The 22,064-nt window shown below is 34.6% G+C and overlaps 1 protein-coding gene and 1 long non-coding RNA gene across 5 annotated transcripts in view; one reads left to right on the top strand and one right to left on the bottom strand.

Annotated features, from left to right (window-relative positions):
* Window positions 1-14,968, bottom strand: part of LOC136036975 (beta-galactoside alpha-2,6-sialyltransferase 2-like) — a 97,873-nt gene extending 82,905 nt beyond the window's left edge. The window contains exon 1 of one of the 4 annotated variants that reach the window (XM_065719373.1): window positions 14,269-14,968. The gene's annotated coding sequence lies outside the window, so the exon portion shown is untranslated. Of the gene's footprint in view, window positions 1-2,839; window positions 3,013-14,268 lie in introns of those variants that run through there. The other 3 variants (XM_065719372.1, XM_065719371.1, XM_065719374.1) reach the window with 3 other exon arrangements.
* Window positions 14,969-17,473: 2,505 nt separating this feature from the next.
* Window positions 17,474-20,321, top strand: LOC136036846 (uncharacterized). The gene is made up of 2 exons (XR_010619790.1): window positions 17,474-17,601; window positions 20,148-20,321. It is a non-coding gene; the product is annotated as an uncharacterized LOC136036846 (long non-coding RNA).
* Window positions 20,322-22,064: the final 1,743 nt, after the last annotated feature.

The following is a 22,064-nucleotide window of genomic DNA, read 5'->3' as shown; positions in this document are numbered from 1 at the left end:
ACCACCTCTCTCCCCCCAACACGAAAAAGTCCCCTGAAATGTCTTTACACTTCCCAATAACCCTTACTAAGCTATATGTAAACAATGGTCAAAGTTATTAACTTGCAGGCAGCCCCTCCCCCGAGGACTGCGGGGGATTAAGTCGTCCCTAAAGACATAATTACTCGGTTTTTTTGCTAAGCTGAGCGAAACGGCTATCTCAGAATTTTGATCTGGTGACTTTGCGAAAAAATGAGCTTGGAAGGGGGCCTAAGTGCCCTCCAATTTTTTTTGGTTACTTAAAAAGGGCACAAGAACTTCTAATCTCGGTCAGAATGGGCCCTCTTGTGACATTATAGGACCACTGGGTCGATACGATCGCCCCTGGGAAAAATAACAAAAAAAAAATAATAAACACGCATCCGTAAAGCTTCAACAGTAGGGTTCTCTAATGCGTTGAATTTGATGGTGTGATTTTCGTTAAGATTCAATAACTTTTAGGGGGTGTTTGCCCCTATTTTCTAAAATTAGGCAAATTTTTTCAGGCTCGTTACTTTTGATGGGTACGACTAAACTTGATTAAACCTATATATTTAAAATTTGCATAAAAATCCGATTCTCTTGATGTAACTATTGGTATTAAAATTCCGTTTTTTAGAGTTTTGAGCCGGGTTGATCCTTACTGCAGTTTATTACAAGCAAACTGTTTGACAAATTTGCCACCGTACTGCATTAATCCCTTTGAAACTAGGGTGCTCAGCATGCAGTTTCTTGATATATTTAAACAAGCTGGCTATCTCAGAGTTTTTCTTGACAGTATTCTAGCCCCCTTTGACCAAAATTGTTGTTTGGTCCCCAATATGACAGAGAATATCACTTTGCTGTAGCACAACCTTTTTGTCTACTAAAGGGAGCCATTAGAACTTCCAGTGTTTGTTCTAATGGGACTTGTTCTCGGTATTATCAGAACATTATTTAGATATTAAATGATCATTGGCTCAATATGATCATCCCTGGAAAAACACAAACAGGCCCCCATCTATGATCATCCTTTTCGAAAAAAAAGAGAGATTGAAATTTATCGATAGGGGATTATTTATCGATGAAATTTATCGATAGGATACCTCTGCAATAATAATGTACTGAATATTATGGTTTATTTTCCGTTAAGATCATTTATATATTTGGGGGTTTTCCCCTCTTTTTTAAAAAATCAAGCAAACATACTTTGGCTCTTAACTTTTAGCAGGTGAATTCAAACTTGGTGTATAGAATATTAATTGGATAAATGAAAAAAAAAATCAACCGAAAGTAAGGAGAAACATTAAAACTTAAAACGAACAAAAATTATTCGATTTATAAGAGGGCCTACCTCTCTTCAATTCCTCACTGGCAATTTTAAAGTCTTTACGGCTTAAAAAAGCATTTTATTTGAATTCAACGGCTCTTGCCATTCAACAGATGTTCTTAAAGAGCTGGGACAAAAAGTCAAGCTTTAGCTTGAATTTAGCTGAATTTGAAATTATGTGCAGAGCCAACCCATTTTAAATGAGACAAACTTTTTTTGCAGAAAATAAATGGCTCCTTAAGAATTGATAGTTTCTACGATGATGCTTTCGGAAGTGATAAGTTGGCTATGAATAAATGGTTTTGAATGAATTCAATGTTATTTCGAATGAGTATTTCCTCTTGTATGCTTTTATCTAGATGAAAAATAAAGTTTCAAGGACAAGCCGTCTTAGGGTTCACTTAAATATTTAATGTGTGCATACTGTACAGAGAAGCTGAGATTTACTTGTAAGAACAGCGAAAAAGAGAGCATACTTGCAAAACATGTTGCGGCTCAAAACTTTTGCTTCCTTTTACTGGTCAAGAGCTATATGCAAAGAACCAATCATGTTTTGCGATGTTATAACTGACTCGAAATTATACATAACCAAATAAGATAAATAAGTGGGCTTACATGGATTCCATGTATGATATGCGGTCAAGGACTACTGTAATTTTCTTTAAAAAAAATATGTGACTAAGTTAAAACATTGAAAGTAAAAATACACTTTCTAAAACAATTAAAAGTAATCTGTCTTTTCTCTCTACTTTACTATTGTTCTTTTATGGTCATTGTGACTAATACAATATCTAATCTTTTTTTTATACTTTTGAAACAAAATTCTTGATATTATATGGCTATCTATCTTACTGTTATCTAGGATAGTAGTTCAGTTACCCTAATGACTCTTTCAGGAAAGAATTCAAAGCCTAATTTATACCCTGAGAAGGTGTCATCAAACTCCGTCCTTTTTATCTCTTATGCCTTATGCTAAGGCCTAAGAGATTGTATAACAGACCTGTCTTATCTCTGGTATGAAAACTATTTTCTTCAATTTGAATTTGAGTCAGCTTGATTTTTGTCACTATAAGTTTGGAAAACTCAAGATAATAGGGTTTGTTTCCCAATTTACGATACAATTTTTAAAATTATCCAAAACTTACCGGCCTTGGACTCAACAAAGGTATGAGACTCAAAAAGCTTTTAAAGGCTTCATTTGAGTTGTAGATTCATTTAGGAAAGTTTGAATTGTTATAATAGTAAGTTTTCCCGAGCTTACTAAGATTCAGTGATCCTTGACGGGGAAAGAGGCAGAAGCAGTGGCTTCAAGACACCTTCCTGGTCCATAATTTTGACTATGAATCTGAACATCTAGCCTAACTATTTTCCAACAAAAAAAAAGTGAATCATCTAAAAATTTCTTGTGTATCTACCACCATCAATTTTTACTTTTATTAAGAAAATTATATTATTCTGCTACTAAGCGCTCCTTAAGGGCTCTTAATCTAACAAGGTAGACTAGAAACTCACACTCACTGTTTCAGTCTAGCAGCAGCTACCACTCCTCCTGCGAACACAATTCCACCACACATTTTCTGTAAATATAATAAAAACCTCCAGGCCCTCATGCCTTTTGCATTTGCCACTTTAACAGGTCTGTGACCAGTGCTGCACTGAAGCCTTAATGCTTCAAGCCAGAAAATTCAGGATATGAAACAATTCCTCTAAAGGAAAGAAGCTGCGTATCCAAAGCATTGATCGTTATTCGATAGGCAGCGACAGGGCTTGTTAGATATGAGGTATGGGAACCGAAATTATTTTCTTTTCTACAAGATATTATTTTTAACCACTCAACAGGAAATTTATTTTTCTCGTTTCTTGGATTCAATCCAATTCTTTTATTTTACACTTATTCTTATCTGAATTTATTATATTTTGAAAAGGTGAAAACTTTATTAAAATAAACCGATTTTTTCATGAGGAACTGGAATAGTTAAGGTTGAAAACAATTTTTCAGTGAGTTAGCAGCGTAGTAATTTAGTATATATATATATATATATATATATATATATATATATATATATATATATATATATATATACATATATATATATATATATATATATATATATATATATATATATATATATATATATATATATATATATATATATATATATACAGATGCACTATAAAAATACAAAAGAAAAAGATAACTAGATTTACGTTGCATGGGCAACGTGAGGTGTTGCGGCAACCTTTGCTCGGCTTCGCCGAGTAAAGTGTTGCGAGAGCAACACTTTGGTTTTGTTTCCTCGCTGCGACTAAACGCTGAAGTTGTTAATCTGTAAGGATGCTAAAATACATACTAGGTACACCAACTCGCAAAAGTTGCAAACTCCTCATTGCTAAAGATGATTGTAGCCTTACAGCCGATTATTACTTACAAGTCCCCTACATGTCTTACCACTGGAACCAAATTGGTCTTACCATCAAATAAAACGGAAACAAAAAATAGGTACACCAACTAGTAAGAGTTGCGAACCCCTCATTGCCGAGGATGATTATGAGCTAATCTGAAAAAAAAAACTATCTGTCTTAGTTCAAAAGTTGACTTTTTTGAAGTAGGCCAACTTTCTAACGTCATCACTTAAAAAGGAGCAAAGGATAAACTCTAATTTCTTTAGCAATGAGAGAACTTTTAAAGTTTAAGAGGCACATCTGATACCATTTCTCTACCGCAATCCCAAGTGCGAAAAACCGAATGATAAACTCAGCTGAAATCACGAACAGAAATGGGTAGAAACAATAGATGGCAGCACTTTCGGACCCGTGGGAAAATGCCACTTTTTTGCTTCTCTAAATTTTTCTATTTATCACTCAAAGAAGATATATTTTCTGTGGGGCAGGGTAACTGTCGCATATATTTAACACTTATAGATTTTAGTCCATCTTCAATTTGAAAATGGTGCCTGCCTGCTTGCCTGCTAGAACGGAGCTTTCCACTCGAAAGCAGAAACATGGTTTGATGAAACGAAAACTTGGCTGCATAACCTCAGATAGTCCTCTCTGACATAGGCTATACAACTCCTCTTCACTTCACACACTATAGGCTCTGGCTCAAGGACAAGCAAAACAATCCTTTTTGGCCCCAGGCAAGAGTTCTACGAAGCTTTCCAAAGTGTAAAGTCATATTCATCAATCCGGCCTAAGGTCCACACTTTCCGTAAAAATCGCAGAGGTTATACCCTTACCACTTTCTAGGAATAAGCTGAAATCGGGGTGCTAGGAACAAAAAAAAAAAAAAACCACGACAAAACCAAAGTGTTGCTCTCGCAACACAATTAAGCATTGGAAGCTACTTGAAATGCTATTTACAAGCAAATTGGCACGAGGTAGTGACTTTGTTGATGTTAATTTATACATAGCATGGAGCCCAATACTATTTAAATGATGGAATAGATCCCAGATATGGAAATTCTGAATTTTTTTTTGGGTTACCATGCCAACATGGAAGATAAAGGAATTATTTACAAAACTCAAAGTAATTTTTTCTAAGACGTGAACTTATCTCTCCTGTCATGAGGGGGTGTACTTCCGACAAACACCTGACGTGGGGCATAACACAAGATTAGAAAAAATTTCCAAAATCTTTACGGGAAAATCTAACCCAACTTGGTACAATCGAAGCATAAGTAGACCTTATACTTCCTACTATTTGAAAACATATTATCTGTCGGACGTATTGCTTGTCTGATGTAATGCCTAACATTACGTACAAGTGAACTGTGCTACCACATGCATAGAAGAATTAACGCAAGAACAATAGAAAAAAAAATACATCGTTAGCATACGTGAGATACGTTATCTCCACAACGTTAAGAAACGAAGTAGGCAAAAGGCCATCCAGAACCTCAGCAATGGTGCATTTAAATATTCTGGGCGATAGCCAGCTCCCTTGGGGGACCCCACTTTTTATTTGAAGTGGAGCACTCAGTTTCGACTCCCGTTTAGCAAAAAAATAGAATTACAGTACCTACAAAGTAGCCTCGCACATACACTTTACTAATTCCAGTTTTAAAAAGAGAAGCAATTGCTTTTCAAGTTCCATTTGTTACCAATAAATTTCTACTTACGAACAACACAAAAATTATAATTAATGATGATTCACAGGCTCGAAAGGCCTCGAAATATAAACTGTGCAAAGTAACACTGAATTATTCTTCGACTATGTCTTAACAAGGAACTTAGACATATTTTGTTGGGCATGTTGACAGCCAAGACACTTCGAGAAACAGATTTAATTTGCACTGCAATCTTCATCAGTGGTAACGGGTAAGATTAAGTACTTGAACACTTTGCTTACATTAAAAGCTACTGTGATTGACCTTTTTGATTCACAATAATCTACAGATTTACCTTCCTTTAGCACAGACGTCTTAGAACCAACTAGAAACCAATTTGGCACGATTTGAATGCATAAAATCATTTGAAATAACCAACTGGATGTGAGAGTGGGGCTCATTAGGTACTCTAACAAGGTGTTTTGAGTAGAAGCCTTCACTTTCGGGTTTCAACTTCAGTAAAGCTTGCTGGATGTTTGTAATTGTAACAGCAGGCATATGTGATTTCGTGAATCAAGTGGGCAGTAATGAATAAATAGAAGCAGAAAAATTTGTACTGATTGAAGGATTCTTATCAGAGAAAGTGTCCTTTAATATTCTTCCCATGCACTAAATGAGAGAATATATTTTCCTTGTTATTCAAGCCAAGGGACAGTTATTTTCCTATTTAGGGGTATTTGACAAGGCGGTTGTATTTGTGTACTTCTTTTTTTTTTATTCGACTCTAGTCTTAGGAGTTATCGGCTATTTGTTTTTTTTTACTATGGGACGTAATCGGTTCTTACTAGGTTGCTAGCTACCGCTGCAACCCGGATCAGGAGGAGGGAGGCAGTTCGGGAACATATTGCTACACACTCAAGGGAGGTTTGAATTACAATCAAATCTCCACAAGACACGTAGCTACGTATTTCAAAACACGTAGCCCGAAGGACCTTTGAGATATCGTCACGAACTTTAGAGAATCAGGTCAAAGAAACAGACCCATGGTATTCAGCGGTCATATAAACACTCACAAGAACCATTCCTTGAATTGATAAGACTATAGTCTTATCCGTAGAAGAAATCAGTTTTGTCTTCAAAGCTCTTTTTGCAAATAGAGCCATACCACCAGAAGGGGTGCCCTCTCGTATTCGTAGCTGCATGCATCGACAAGATACTCGTTTGTACTCAAGAACACGATAGAATTCATAGTCGCCAGTCAAGCTGGGTTTCAATGCCTTTTAGAGATCTAATTTACTCTTGATAGCAAGTTTTACTGTGGTGGACTCACCGATATGAATTGCAGCAGTAATGCTGGGGTTACAGTCAGCAATACCTTTGGTGTCTAGATGGGTATGATAATATCAGATAAGCCCATTGTATAAATTTGGAATAATTTGTGCCTATGCTAGACTGGAATAATACAGCTGCTTCATCATACAATTGGTGGCCAGGTTCAGTGGTACGTAGGTGCAGTCTCAATTTCTCTTTTGAAAAACTTTACAATAGACGCTTTCTTAGCAAAGATGTACAGAGTGATTTTGTGGCTCAGTGAGCTGTTATATTTTGGTGGTAAGTTTTCGAGAACCACGACACAATTGCTTTCGTCACTGCTAAAATGTGACGGAAATCAGCCGTCTCCAAAGTTAATATGAACATCCCTTTTATAAAAACCTTATGTTAACAATAGACAAATTGCATAACTTACAGCTATTGCCCTCGGGGCCATGGAAGATGTTGTAAACCACGGAGGCATAATTATTAGACCCTTGGACTAATTTAAGCTAAATGACTATCTCCAGATTTGATCGGTTGCATTTGGGGATAAAAGGATGTAAGGGGGATGGTTACCATCAAATTTTTTCGACTCTTAAAAAGGAATTAGAACTTTTGATTTCCAACTGACTAAACCCCCCTCCAAAATTTAAACGACTAATAATATGCTGATAATAAATAATGATATGCTAATAACAGGCAACCAGCATAACTTGGAGCCCTTGTCTCAAGGCTTGGGGGATTTAACCAACCCAGAATCACAGTTATTTGCCCTTCAAATTATTTTGAACAAATATTGCTATCTCAAAACTGTGATCGAAATAATTCCGAAAAAAGGGTATGGGGAAAAGGCCTGGTCCCCTTCAGGTCACTTTTGACTCTTAAAAGGGGAACTAGCACTTTCAAATACAAACCGAATGAGCCTCTTTCGAAGTTTGTATGAATACCCCTTCCGGAAAGTCTTATTAGTTAACAATTGGTAACTTGCTTTACTTGCATCCTTCACCTTGAAGGCTAAAGGAGGATGGAGGAGGAAGGTTGTCAACATCGGAGGTATAGTTATTTGACCTTCAGACTATCTTCGAAAAAATGAATATCTCAAAATTTTGATCAGAAGTATTAGAAAGAAAGGAGACGTGTGAGAGGAGGCTAGTTGCCTTCTGATCATTTTTTACTCTTAAAATGGGCACTAGAACTTCCGATTTCTATTTAAATGAGCTCCTTCCAAAATTTATACAACTACCCTTCCATATTAAAAGCCTCTGTGAAAAATATAATAAATAACAATAATAAAACATTAAATCCTTACTGACTTTGCTATAGGCAACGCTAAAGCGTTGCCTCTGAAAGATGAAATGTGACGTTTTCAATAGGGTTTTGCTCTTCCGTAGGTAATCTATAGATTCTGAAGCTACGTTTTTCGTTCCCAAGACAGATATCAAATTCTGTAGACCTATGAAAAAATCTGTAGAAATGAAAACACTGGTACCACATCGAATCGCCGAGTAGAAGGATACTCCTCTCAGTATTTCTGCTGTTGCTTCTTTCTTCATTTCTACAGTTACTTTTCTAAACTCCAACCAGCCTTACATATCTAATTAATAGGCCCAAGGGACATTACCTTTCAAAGAGTATAATACAGAGTAGAGAGCAATTCAGAGTGTAGAAAGAGAAAAGGCTTGTAGACTTTCCGCTCATAATTCCTCTTTCCCGTTACTTGTGTAAATAAAAGCGTTGTTTGTCTGCTATAAAAGAATTGGGAAAGCTATCCATTATTGCTTGAGGGGTTATTACTTTATTTGGACCTTTAGTCAGAAATGTACATGGATCAGAGAAATAATGCAAATGTAACTTTTATAGTGTGTTTTGTTGGTCTGAAAATAGGAGGTTCGATGACTATGAACTTTTTCTCCCTTTTCTTCTGATTGATTTGTTTCCTCTATAAAATATAGCTCTCTAAGAGAGGTAGAACATTTTTTGTTTATGCATTTTATGATCCTGGTGAATGAATTGTCTTTCTTTAAAAGTAAAGATGAAGAAATAAATTAGGGACTTTTAACCTTCAACTGTGAGGTTGGGGTCTTGCTTATTTTTTTTTTTTTTTTTTTTTTCATCCCATACTCTTAGGTTGAGCTAGGAGGTTAATACCTTGAGTATTTTTCGGCCTAGTTGTGTTCACAGCGATAGAGCATCTAAATATCACTTACAGGATGGTAGATATAGGGATCTGGGGGAAAGAGCCCACCTTGCAGTTTGTGCAAATGTTTTGTGACTTGGTAGAGAAATCAAATTTGAATTTTATGATCTCTTTTGAAAACATTTAAATGAAAAAAAGTTTTTTTTAACTGCAAGTAAGGCGCTACATTAAAACTTTAGAAACTATTCCGTATATAAAAGGGATTGTCCCTTCTTCAAAATCTCGCTCTTTATGCTAAACTTTGACTTTAGCATTGTCACAACTTTACTTTGTAAAACAATAAAAAAAACTTCAGCGTTTAGAGCGACCTTATGATATTTTCTTTACAGCTTGTCCTTCACACAAATAAGGAGTACGACAGTCGCCACCTATATATATATATATATATATATATATATATATATATATATATATATATATATATATATATATATATATATATATATATATATATATATATATATATATATATATATATATATATATATATATATATATATATATTTAAAGGGATAGTTCAAAGAATATTGGTAACTTATAAGAGTAGGAACTGGCACTAGTGTCGACGAAAAAATTTTTAATGCCATTTGGTGTTTGGTGACACTTGGAATATTTTGTGTAATTATAAAATAATTAAATTAATTAGTATAATTGCTAAAATTAAGGTACCAATAAGCTACTCTCAATTCCCGACAATAAAAATTAATACAAAGCTTAAAAAATGCCAAGTGTCGCCAAACTTTAGATGGCGTCGATAGTTTTTTTGTAGACAGTAGGGCCAGTATACACTGTTCTAAGTAAATTTGTTTCCACGATAAACATTTACAATTAAGAATAATTTAAATAATAGATATCATTCCTGAATCAGCATTAACGGCAATTTTCTGTATACGAAGATTCAGTAGCAAAATAATTTAGCTGCATGAAAATTCAGTTGAATGGGGATGAGTTGCACAGGGGGTTCAATTGTACGAGGGTTCAGTTACAGGAGGGTAAAGTTATACAGGGGTTGAGTTACACGTGCGTTCAGTTAAACAGGGGCTCCGTTTCCCCTGGGGTCAGATGCACGAGGGCTCAGTTAAATGGGTTCAGCTACAAGACTTCAGATACATAAGGGTTCAGTTGCAATAGAACCAAAAAAAGGTTTGAAACAGATATGAAATATTATAAATATCAAAATATTAAAACAAATAGCAACAATGCATCGGGCATGAAAAAGTTCGGGCTTTGCAAAATTTATTTTTCAAAATTCATGGTGGGATACTTTGTTTTTTTCGATCGTTTTCAACAAAACACAAAAAGGATATTTTTTTAAATATCCTTAAAACTTAAAATTCATCTAGAGTAAATGAAAGCTAATAAAAGGGGAGAAACTGTTACATGACATTATAATTTGTACACAAGCAATTATACAAATCAGATAAATGTTGCTTAATTGTTTAATAATTTACTCCTCAAAGAATACTTTGGAATACTGGCATTAAAAGTTGAAACTCGCTTTTTTGCCAACTTTCGTTGAACATTTTATTGAAGTAAACATGCAGATATTAAGCTGAAAAAGAACAATCAAATCAGGTTTCGATTACAATTTTAAACTGTAAATAAAATGTTAGAAAACAGCACGTAGTTATGTTGGGAAAGCTGAATTAAGCACTGATTAATTTGAGAAGCATGCACAGACAAAGGATGCCGATTGAAGGGGGCAAAGACGAAGCAAGGGGCAGAAGGCAGAATACTGGCCTTCGACCAGTATTTTAAAAATCTATTTTCGGTATTTTTCCTACACCACTATTTACTCATAGATTAAGCTATTTCAATCAACGGGCACTAAGTTGAAACGAAAGAGTGACGTATAGTAAAATCCATGGGAAATATATAATTTGGGCTAAATATCTGCAAATTAGAAGGATGGGGTATAATAAAGTGAAGCGGAATTTGAAATTATACAAGTAATCCTGAAAGTAGTAAAATACTTACTTATACTATTCCTAAAAGAACTTCACTTTACTTTAACCCCAATTACCCCTTTCTAATGTGCAAATAAACGACCCAAATTATATATGTCCTATATGCTCTCTTTGACATGAAACAATTATGACCCGTTTGAATCCGAACTCATTGAATTTGATTTTTGACTTTGATAAAATCATAGAAAAATATATATTAAAAAAGAAAAAAAAAAAAAATGATCTTACAAAGCACAGAATTTAGATATCATCAATGCATTATTTTGGTCTGAGACAACTGATAATGTCTTAGACAACTGATAATGTATTTTGGTCTTAGACAACTGATAATGTTCATAATGTCTGTTCATTATGTCTGTTCATAATATCTGTTCAGTCTGTTGACTGAACAGACTGAATTTAGTCTGTTGACTGAACAGACTAAATTATTAGCACTTTTCATGCGTTACAATCATTGTGGGGTCTAAAATTGTTAAAGGCAGGGGACAGTTGCAAGTAATTAATTGTCATCGATAATAATTGTTTTTGGGAAGTTGCAATTTGACATGGAGAGTACCAATTTTAACAAATACATATGGAAACGAAAGCTTTTCTTAAACGCGGATTGAATGACAAAACGACGAATGGAGGGGAGGGGGGATTGCTTGGTGCTTCGAAAACAGCTTTTATTACTTTTATGTTTTCCATTCATGATTACATTTTATTTAGGTTCAATGAATAAGCATACGCTCACGTATTTATTCATGTGCGGTTTCTTACATAATTTGGCTCGCGGATTTGGAATTCTACTTTGCTTTATAGGTAATAGCCAAAGACCTTTCAATGTTAGGCACCAAATTATACTATTTTAAATTCTACTCTTCATGAAAATGTTCCTCATTTTCTTCATTGTACCCTCCGTCCGGGAAATCTAACATATTGTGACTTTTCTTATGTTATTTCACCGACATTTAAAGTCATGACAGCATAATGTCTCGGTTATTAGTGTGCTTTAACGGAGTTGATAAGCACACGGTGATGTCTTTTTGAGGAGGTAAAAATGGGGATATTTTTAAGGGGAGGTTCTTTTTTCCTCTAAAATGCAAAAGCTGATAAACAAAAAGAAAATAGAAGCATTGATAAAGGAAACGGACAAATTCAGGTCAGTTGATGATGTAGTCAATAGGCAAATAATAACTGAAAAACATTAATATATAATAGTCACTGAGCATCAGTAAACAAATAAGATAAAGGCTAAAATAATGATGGTAAAATGATAAAAAGACTAATTATAGTTCTCAGTAAAATCAGGTCTTTGGTACCCAAACCTTTTCACTTTAGGATCTAGACTCTAAGTGGCAGTTTAGTAATTTCGAGACCTGTAGGTACCTTGGGTCGGAATAGCTGCTTGTTAATTTAGGTACCTCTGGAAATCTAACTATTAATATAGATGGCATTACAGTCTCTCCGTGTAAAGGAACACTGTGTGCAACTTAGAAACAATCAGTTTTCAACCCTCATAAGTTCTAAGCTTGGTTCCAAGAGGTAGAGCTTCTGGGAAATCCTTTCCGATTCTTTTTTCTTGGTCATGGCAGTCATAAAGGCTTTATAAGCAAGAGTAGAACTATAAATCTTGTGAGTTTAAATCTTTGCTCATACTGGAAGGAGGTAAAGGTAGTAAATCAACGAAGATCTATTCTCAATTTAATTGTATCTATATTATTGACAGCGATTTCCTAGCATAACTGAGTTTCGTTCGATTTAACAAAACTTAGTTAACTAACAAGTCTACTTTTTCATTTTTAGCGTTTTATTTGTCAGAAAGTTAACCAAGTGAAGGAAGAAAGTTCATCAGGCTTTTGCCAATAGAATGGATAGTTTGGCAGAAAATTCAAAATTGCGGTAATATGAACCGTACAATGACAACAACGAAAATTTAACACCTCTTATTTCCTTTTATAAAAGAAAAGTAAACTCCAAGATTAAAAATGCTGCCTCTGAGTCAGTGATTTTAATAAACAACTGCATCACTCAATCTGGGAAACCCTAAATGAATTACCATATTCTGCAAGAGGCAAGCCTTTTACCACGGAGGCAAGCATGAGCCATCCAGTTCAAATTTCTTGCCAGAAATTCCTTGTAGATACCAAAGAACGAAGAATTCTTAATAGTAATTTCGCAGACGACTAAATAATGATTGCGAAAAATGGCAAAATCTACTTATTAGTTAACTAATAAAGTAAATCGAACGAGGCTCTGTCTATCAACTAGTCAACAAGCTGGCAACCTTTCTTTTTGTATATACTGCGATACTATCTGCATTACTCTTGGGATTTCACCCATCAACCATTTTAGATACCCTTAAATTTATTAGGCATTGAAATTAGCAGGCTCTGGCCCGACATTAGATTCGAAGGGGTCCAGCCAGCGTTGCCAAAGCTTTGAGATAAACTGTACCAGTTTTTCAATGAAGATTGTACCACGAGATTAATTTGTACCATCCGAACAGCAGGTCAAACATTTGCCATACCAAAAAAAAAAAATATTCGAAAGACTAAAACTTAAACAGATATCTGAGCCAGTATGGAGCAAGTAAATCCAAAATGTATCAGAAAATTTGGTTTTGCCACAAAATTTCCAAATGTACCGTATTCTAATAGGACCTCTAAATTGTACCAAAACGGTACAATTCTACCGCGTTAGCAGTGGTAAGCCTAAACCAGGTACAAAAGAACTGACTTCCGTTTCACCAAATAGTTATTGGTAGAATTAGTTATCTCGATTCTAAAAGAATTTTTCATTTATGGCCAATAGTAAAAATTACCAAAAACTTACACGATGCTTGCACATTTATTGATAGGCTAAGCCTATTTAATGAAGCTAAATCTTGCTTAGAATGTTACATTTGAGCTGAGTTTCATTAATAGAAGCACTTTCCATATTAAAAAGACTTGTTTTGGTAATGTCATGGAAATAACTGACCTCCCCCACAATATTTTCATGAATTGTGGCCACTAGAAGAAATAAATGAACTTGATATTTATATATTTAATAAACTTAAGACAGATATTCACTGGTTAATGGAGACACATAGTCAAATATTCAAAATGTATTATCCGTTCAAACCATGGAAAATAAGTAGATTAGAAGGAACTCTATTTGATACTCAACTGCCATCTACTCTCTCAAAGCAGGATTGTAATACCAGGCTTTAATATTGACTTGTTAATATTGATATACTATGCTGCTAGTATTAACCTGGTACAGCAGTCTTGAAAACGCGGTGGATTACTAGGAGTCAAGTGACTGTTAGCCTAATGCTCAATTCAGCATAATTTATTTGAGTATTATGACGCGAAATGGATCCTATCTTGTATTAAAATAAAGCTTATTCTATAACGCATAAATAATTGTAATATAAAATCCTCAATGGACTACCTCACAACAGGAAAAAATGCCACATTCTCATCGTTAGGATGTGTTATATTTCGTTACCTATTGTGTAACACATAAGAAAATCCATGCACATTATTTTCTTTTCAATCTCTGAACAACACTGAACTTGAAGAGAAGATGAAAACTTGGCAAAACAAGGTCAGAGCAGCTCTTGTTGCGACACATACAAAAGGGTTTCTTCATAAACAATAAATAAGGCCATATGCTAAGAGAAACATTAATCTTTACTAAGTCAACCCTTTTGTATCCACAATTCATTAATCAAACAACTAACAAATTTTTAAACAGCAGCGTGGGGTCTAGGATGAACAGGAGGAAAGTGGGGTGCCATATGGAGACCCCAACTTTCTGATGAAATGCTGCATCGTAATGAATGCTTTAACGACAACTTTAAAAAGCCGAAACAAAATATTTATGATTCTAATCGGCGATGAGATTCAAAACTAATTTTAGAGAGATGTTCCGAACACCATTTTTTTCGTTAAAGGATAATTATGCTATAGTGTTACAGCATTAGTTTGAGGGGCATTGGCCCCATTTTATGAAGAACAGTTTATGCTATTTTAAACTTCTAATTTTGCTCTGACTATATGTCAACAGGGTAGTATCTTTTCGTGAGCACCATGAAATAGAGCCATGTCTCATTTTTTTTACATCTTTCTTATAAAATTACAAATTTTCTCAGTTTATTTTTATGCATAAATAAATCATATGACACTTTATTCTGTATTTATTTAAAAGATTGATAAAACTAAAAAAAAAAAACTCAAACGAGGCTTATTGAATAAATATAGAATTACAGACCTCGCCCCACTACCCACGGGTCAGAGATTGAAAAGAAAATAATGTGCATGGATTTTCTTATGTGTTACACAATAGGTAACGAAATATAACACATCCTAGCGATGAGAATGTGGCATTTTTTCCTGTTGGGAGGTAGTCCATTGAGGATTTTATATTACAATTATTTATGCGTTATAGAATAAGCTTAACAACATTCTAAAGGAGGCTCCTCATAGCAATTTCACGACCGGTATAGCCAAACGCAGTCAAAACGGTATAAAAGTACCCGGGGGTGGGGGGGAGGTTGGGGTCTTTTCTCTCCGAAATTCTGGATTTTATTAAATTTCTGTTCACATCTTCTTGAAATTAACAAATAACTATTTATTTGGTAAAATTCTAGTTAATTGACTTCTTGCTATCTCGGAAAGGGTTTATGTTAGGAGAATGAAACTTTCAGGGATGAATCTACAGACTAAAGTATGTCCCGGGAAGGTATTTTGAAGCAACTACCTCTACTCTTTCTCCCTCTAGAGGGCCCTGACCTTTGCTGACCTTTAAAAATATGTGTCTTATAAAATTGAAACCTTGCAAAATAGATCTTCTGCTTAATTGAAGTAAAACAAAATTGTTTTCAGCTTCATAACTTTGCTCAGTTCTATTTTATAAGGTTTTAAAGATATGCAAAATATATTATCCTATTTCTTCCCTGAAATAAGTTTTTTTTTTTTTACAAAATTGTTTTCAGCTTCATAACTTTGCTCAATTCCATTTTCTAAGGTTTTAAAGATATGCTAATACATTTCCTAAATTTTGAAAAAAAATGTTGATATGGCTCAAAATTCTACTCAAATAACAGGAATTGCATTTTCAGAACTAAAGGCAGAGAAAAAGCAACTTGTAACTGAAAATTAAGATAAAATGTTGTTTTGTCAAAATTTCAATAGGTTTAGACCTGTCATGTAGGCAAATTTCAGGGCCCTCTAGAGGGAGAAGGAGTGGAGGTGGATACTTTAAAATACCTTCCCGGGACATGCTTTAGTCTGTAGATTCATCCCTGAAAGTTTAATTTTCCTAACCTAAACTTTTTCTGAGATAGCAAGAAGTCAATTAACTAGAATTTTACCATTTATTTTTTATTATTGACTTCCCCCTCGATTTGTTATGATTATTTGATCCAAAAAAAACATTATACGTCCCTTTAGTAAGAATAGCCTACTCTTTTAAGGCGGGGGACTGTCCAATGGGGGTTGATAGCTATGATCATGTAGGCTAGTGCCTCATAGAATACAAGGCATTCAGGGTGCCGAGGGAGCGTTTTAGCTAGAAAATAGACGAGTGTCGGCATATTCTTTGAATCCATATCAGATTTCTTTGCTTCTCGGAGCCCTTAGCCAATATTTCTGAAAGGCGAGGATAAAAAATAAAGGTGAATTTGGTAAATGAAAAAGTTACTTCTGTAAAACAATTAGGGGTGGGGAGTGAGAGGATGCAGGGGAAAATTTACAGATAGTTTATGACTAATAGGCGAAGCCACATATAACTGTGACCTCTAAGATTCTGATCGATTAGACTTGAGCCCCTTCCCCTGCCAAGGCGTAAATTAATGAAAATGTTGGGAGATGAAGAATATGTTCCTTTTCTTAATCTTTTCAACGAAAGTACAGTTTTTTTTTTCAAATTTAAACCGCTCCCTAACCCAGTCGGCAGAAGTAACCTATACCAACCTCTTTCCCAATTAGGCAAAGAAGACTCCTGGGGATGGAATTTAAATTGAATGGAAGAGTATTCTTGGTAAATGTTTAGTTTCGTTCCAGTTTAGAGCACTTAGAAATGTCAATTCTGGAAGCGCATCCATTTCTGGTTGACCCTCCTCCTCCATGGGGCAAACTAAAAATGTGTAAATTGGGCCTTCTTACAGTAAACATTTCCTATAGAGCGAAGTATACTAGTCTATGAGACCCGTGGGTAGCGGGGCGAGGTCTGTATTCTATATTTATTCAATAAGCCTCGTTTGAGTTTTTTTAGTTTTATCAATCTTTTAAATAAAGAAAGAATACAGACCTCGGCCCGCTGCCCGCGGGGCTCATGGACTAATACCCTTCACTCTATTGGTAATGTTACATCTAAGGAAACCCACTTTACGCATTTTTAGTCTTGTTGGAGGGGGATTTTAGAAACCTAAAAAATGAATACGCTTCTCTAATAAATGACAAAGAAATAATCGTCAAAAGAAATAATATGCGATCGTCAGAATCTTGCTATATGCAGTAATACCCACTTTAGAGCACTTGGAACGAATCTAAACATTTGCCGTATTATTCTTACCAGTTCTTGCGATTCCATTCCCACAAAACCTTGGAATTAAATCGCTAAATTGATTTATTATGGAATTTTTCTCGGATTGTTCTCACGTGCCAGACAACAGTCATTGCTCACGCTCGGGTTTCTGGTGGGCAGACAGAATATCACCAGGCGCTGAACACTGTCCAGTTGGCAACGCGGCTTCATCGTGTTCGCAGACGTAAGATAAGAGTAAGTAGAATTGTATTAATATGGTATATCGGAAGATTCGGCTTGAAGTCTCAGCTTACACGTAATAAGTGGGCCATTTGAGCTAAATAACAGCACAAATAGAGGGGAGTGGGCCCATGAGCAGCAATAAATGACATCATTTCATTCTTTCTCATTCAAAAAACTATTTTGACCTCCAGTTTCACTTAGTGTTTTGTAGCGAATGGACTATATGCCAAAGAGTTAATTAATGAGCCTTGTTACCTTTCTATCACTTCTGACTTATTAAAAAAAACAAAAAACATTAAAACTTTTTATTCCATTTCAGAAGAGTCCTTTCCAAATATTTCAAAATTTAGGCTCTATTTGATCTTAGTTTGATAGAGGATATAGAGAATAGTAGGGAATATAATCCGTCAAGCAATTGGATTTACTTTTGCTCAATGTTTTATTCGAAATGTTACTTTGTCTTTGTTTCTTTTAAAATTTATCAATGAGCCTTTGCCCTAAAATATGCTATGTACCTCATTTTTTTTCTTTTGTATAAAAAAGGGAATCTTTAAAAAAAATCAGTGAGATTTCTGTTCGATTCGTAGTCTATCAAGGTATAACGTTCTCATCTTTCTAATATAATTGACAAATTAATATTTTCATAAGAAATATTATTTCTATAACTTTTGGTCATTTTCCTGAGATGTCTTTTGAAAAACAACATATATTCATCTCAGGATAAAAATAACCTTATGATCTTGAATTCAACAATGTCTAACAAATTTATTTATCCTCAAGGATTTATTTATTAGTCCTTGTGAATAAAATAAGTAGTTACTCATACCCTTGGGGGCCCTTGCCCGAATGACTAATGGCTACCCTAATGGCTGCAAAAGTAAACCTAACTTGCACAACGCTCAAGCATTTTGATTGAAATGGCTTTTAGCCTTAAACGTGTAATATGATGTCAAATTTGCTTTTTTTTTTCTTTTTTTTTGAATTAGTGTATATATGTGCTTTTGGGTTTTATACAAATAGTCTTTGGACATGATTAAGGAAATAAAAAGTGGTTTATTTATAGTTAGCTTATTCAGCTTATTTTAGCGTTTATGTGTTAAATATTACACAACACATAAATATTTGCATGGATACCTTATGGTAATAGGGCCTTGTGAAAATACTCGTCAATTCGACGTGTCAAAATAAGCCTCGTTAAAATATAAGCTTTTTCTTTAGATTAATGGATGTCATATTCCCTCGGAAAATTTTCCCTTGGAAATATCCTCCTGTAAAAAAATTCCCAATCAAACAAAGTGGCCCTCTGAAAACTCCTCCAATATTTCCCTCCATGAGCCCCCCCCCCCCCCCCTAGCCGAAAATTTCACCATGTGCAAAACTAAACAGCCAAAAAGAAAATATGAACAAAAGAAAGAATCTTGAAATATTTTGCCTACTTTTCAAAATATAGGCAGAATATCCTATAGTATTTATTTTACATTCTTATTTATCTTGATTTTTTTTTCTTGTTTTTGGGGTGGAGCTATCATAGGAGGGTTCAAGTAATGGTATCATAGCTAGGTTCAAAAAAATAATTTGAACCTGCGAAATTACTGGAAACTGTAGAAGAGTTGCCCTATGTTAGAAGTGCACAGAAATAACAAGGTGGGACAAAAGAATACGAGTAATTACTCCCTTGTTGATTTGGTCTGGCACCAACCAAAGGTGGCCTTAGCCAGAATGTCTGGGGGCAATGGATTTCCACTTATTGGCTGGTCATCTTTACCGACTGATCTGGGTGATATTGTTATTACAATTACTGTTTTGTTCTACACCAGCTGGGATTTCTCTTCAAATTTTACACAAAGCTTGTTCCCAAAAATGAATGCCCGTGTTCTGCAGAGCTCATAGAAAGCTGTTTATACTCATCCAAAGGATTAATAATACGGCTTCTAGAGATATAACAGGATATCAATGGATATTCTTCTGAGTATCCACCAATCTTACTAGCTATATACTAGTATCACCGTTACGGTAGGTAAAGAAACACCTCACAAGGGATAGTCAATTCCTATGTTTAGACAGCCAATTCCTATCTATGAAAAGGGGTTGAGCCTTATATCTCGAATCGGCAAAAACTTGTTATAAAGGGTATTTTCAATTACAACAGCAGAAAGAACTTGTTTCCCAAAGAGCATGGTGACTTTTTTTCCACACCTGGTAAGCATGTGTTTTTTCAGCATGGTCAACATGTTTTGGTTTATTCGTAATAGAATTTCTGTGATTTTTCTGTTAATTAGATTCTAGTATAAGCTAAAACGAAGCAAGTTGGTATAGATTATTAATATTTTTTTATTGGGGGGGGGGGCTGAAATACTACGCCTGCACGGTGGAAATTTGGCATTGGTTGCACGACTTTCACTGGTTTTAAGTTTTATTATTGAATTACTAAGTAAACATAGAGCATTCACTAACTGCGCATGTACCAATAAGATGATTAAATATAGACTTGTCTCACATTAAGAGCTAATCCTCTAAATGATCATTGCGATAGTAGCTTATTCTGCATTTTTTTTCAGGCGCTTATAATATGCACTGGATTGAATCAATATCCACTGAATTGAATTCCACTGTCTTGGAAAAATTTCCCTACTGTTCCTAAGTAGTGTTTGTTTGCACTTACCATGCATGCACTTATTCCCCACCCCTGCGTTAATCATTGGCTATCAAGCAATAAACGATGTCGTATGGGTCACGTGACATTGAAACCCTATGATTCAACCGTAGAATTTTATTGTTTTGCCCGTAGGATTTTGATTCTGACCTCTAAGCAGAGTTTCTAAAATAACTAAAATTTCGACATTCTTAAGAATCCATTTTTCATATTCTATACTCGAGTTAAATTTTTTCAATAATTGTATAAGTTTTCAGATGTGGTATGACTTAGCTGACAACACTGATTTGCATCTTTAAGTAAGAGTTTTAGGGTCTATTCCGAAAATTGGAATAGGTTTAATATTCGATCCCACTCATATAGCAAGCTGATGAAAAATACTATTGCACTTATGCTATAAATAATTAACGCTTAATGCTATAACCACTTTTGTTCTAGAGTTACTTTCGATTTACGATCAACTCAAAATCTATTATAACAAAATTTTCACGAGTTTTACCGACCAAAAGCGTTAAGTACAGGTCTCCCCCACAGTCAAAAGTATAACGTCTTTTCAACAATCGACGGTTTAAAAGGCGTTTTATATATTTTTTTGCTAATCTTCAACATTTTGGAAAATGTCATAAAATATATGCCGTATTTCCACGACCTTACTGCAAAGTTCTTTTGAAAAATCAAAATTCTTCTTCAATAATTTTATTTGGTTCTTAAAAGTGTCCTCTAGGCTTTTCATACAAGCCTAGATACTCATGAAAACGCCCAAAGTTTTTTGGGGTTAGTATGCTCATCCATAGACCAGAAGCTATCGTCAACGCAAAAGTACTGTATACATTGTTATTTCATTTAAAAATTCAATGCATGAAAACGATACATTTTCGCGAAAGAAAAGACACAATTTTAGAGATCAGAGCGGGCATATGTCGAATCCACTAAGTTAACAATCTTAAACCAAACAGCCTATATTGAAAGTAGAAATCCAGCACAAAAAGAAACGGAAAAGGCCATTAATATGAGTAGTCCAACCCTCATTTAACTCCCCAAAACAATTAGTGGCATTGGCTCTTCAATGAATACGCAATATATTTTCAATTGAAATTATTCTTTACCCGATGGTCAATATATTTGACAGAATGAATTATTTTAGTCATTTTATAATTATTATAACTTCGCCATTAGTGAGCATATAGATACAGTAAACCCTAGCATTGGGGTTTTTGGACAAGCAAGATCCCCTTTCCAAATAGGTCTGTCGAAACTGTTTTTGAAACATAACAACAAAATCACTTTTCCTCCATGGCATCCCCTTCTTAAAAGGGGATGCTTAAAGTTGAAAGTATACAATAGTTGTTCGTGTATAATAAATACTCTTCAATAATTATTTTGATAAACATAGTTATGTATTTATTTTAATTTTCCCTATCTTGCACTCCGTCCCTATGAACTATCCCTAAATCTAAGAACAACAAGCAGTTTGCAAGAATACAAAGAAACAATATTTTATTGATTAAATTTATATATAAATATAAAATAAAAAATGTTGTATGTTGAGTCGGGAAGAGGTTCTTTGGCAGGAGCAGAGGCCACATAATTGCACAGCTTCAATGAGCAGTAAATTCGTTAGGTGAAGGATGAGCAAAAAAGAAAATCGATTAAAATTTTTTTAAGGGTTCTATTTTTTTTAGTAAAATATAAAAAGGGGAGCAAAAAAAATATACGCGAATTTTACTCAGATTCTATTTAACTTGAGGTTTAGAACCCTTGTTTTTTTTATTTAAACTTTAAAATTATAAGAAACCAGTTCTGCTGCACTGTCTTTTTATGT

This window comes from Artemia franciscana, chromosome 16 (genome assembly GCF_032884065.1).
Source record: "Artemia franciscana chromosome 16, ASM3288406v1, whole genome shotgun sequence".
In the NCBI taxonomy this organism is placed as follows: Eukaryota; Metazoa; Arthropoda; class Branchiopoda; order Anostraca; family Artemiidae; genus Artemia; species Artemia franciscana.
This window is presented reverse-complemented; position numbering and strand designations above follow the sequence as displayed.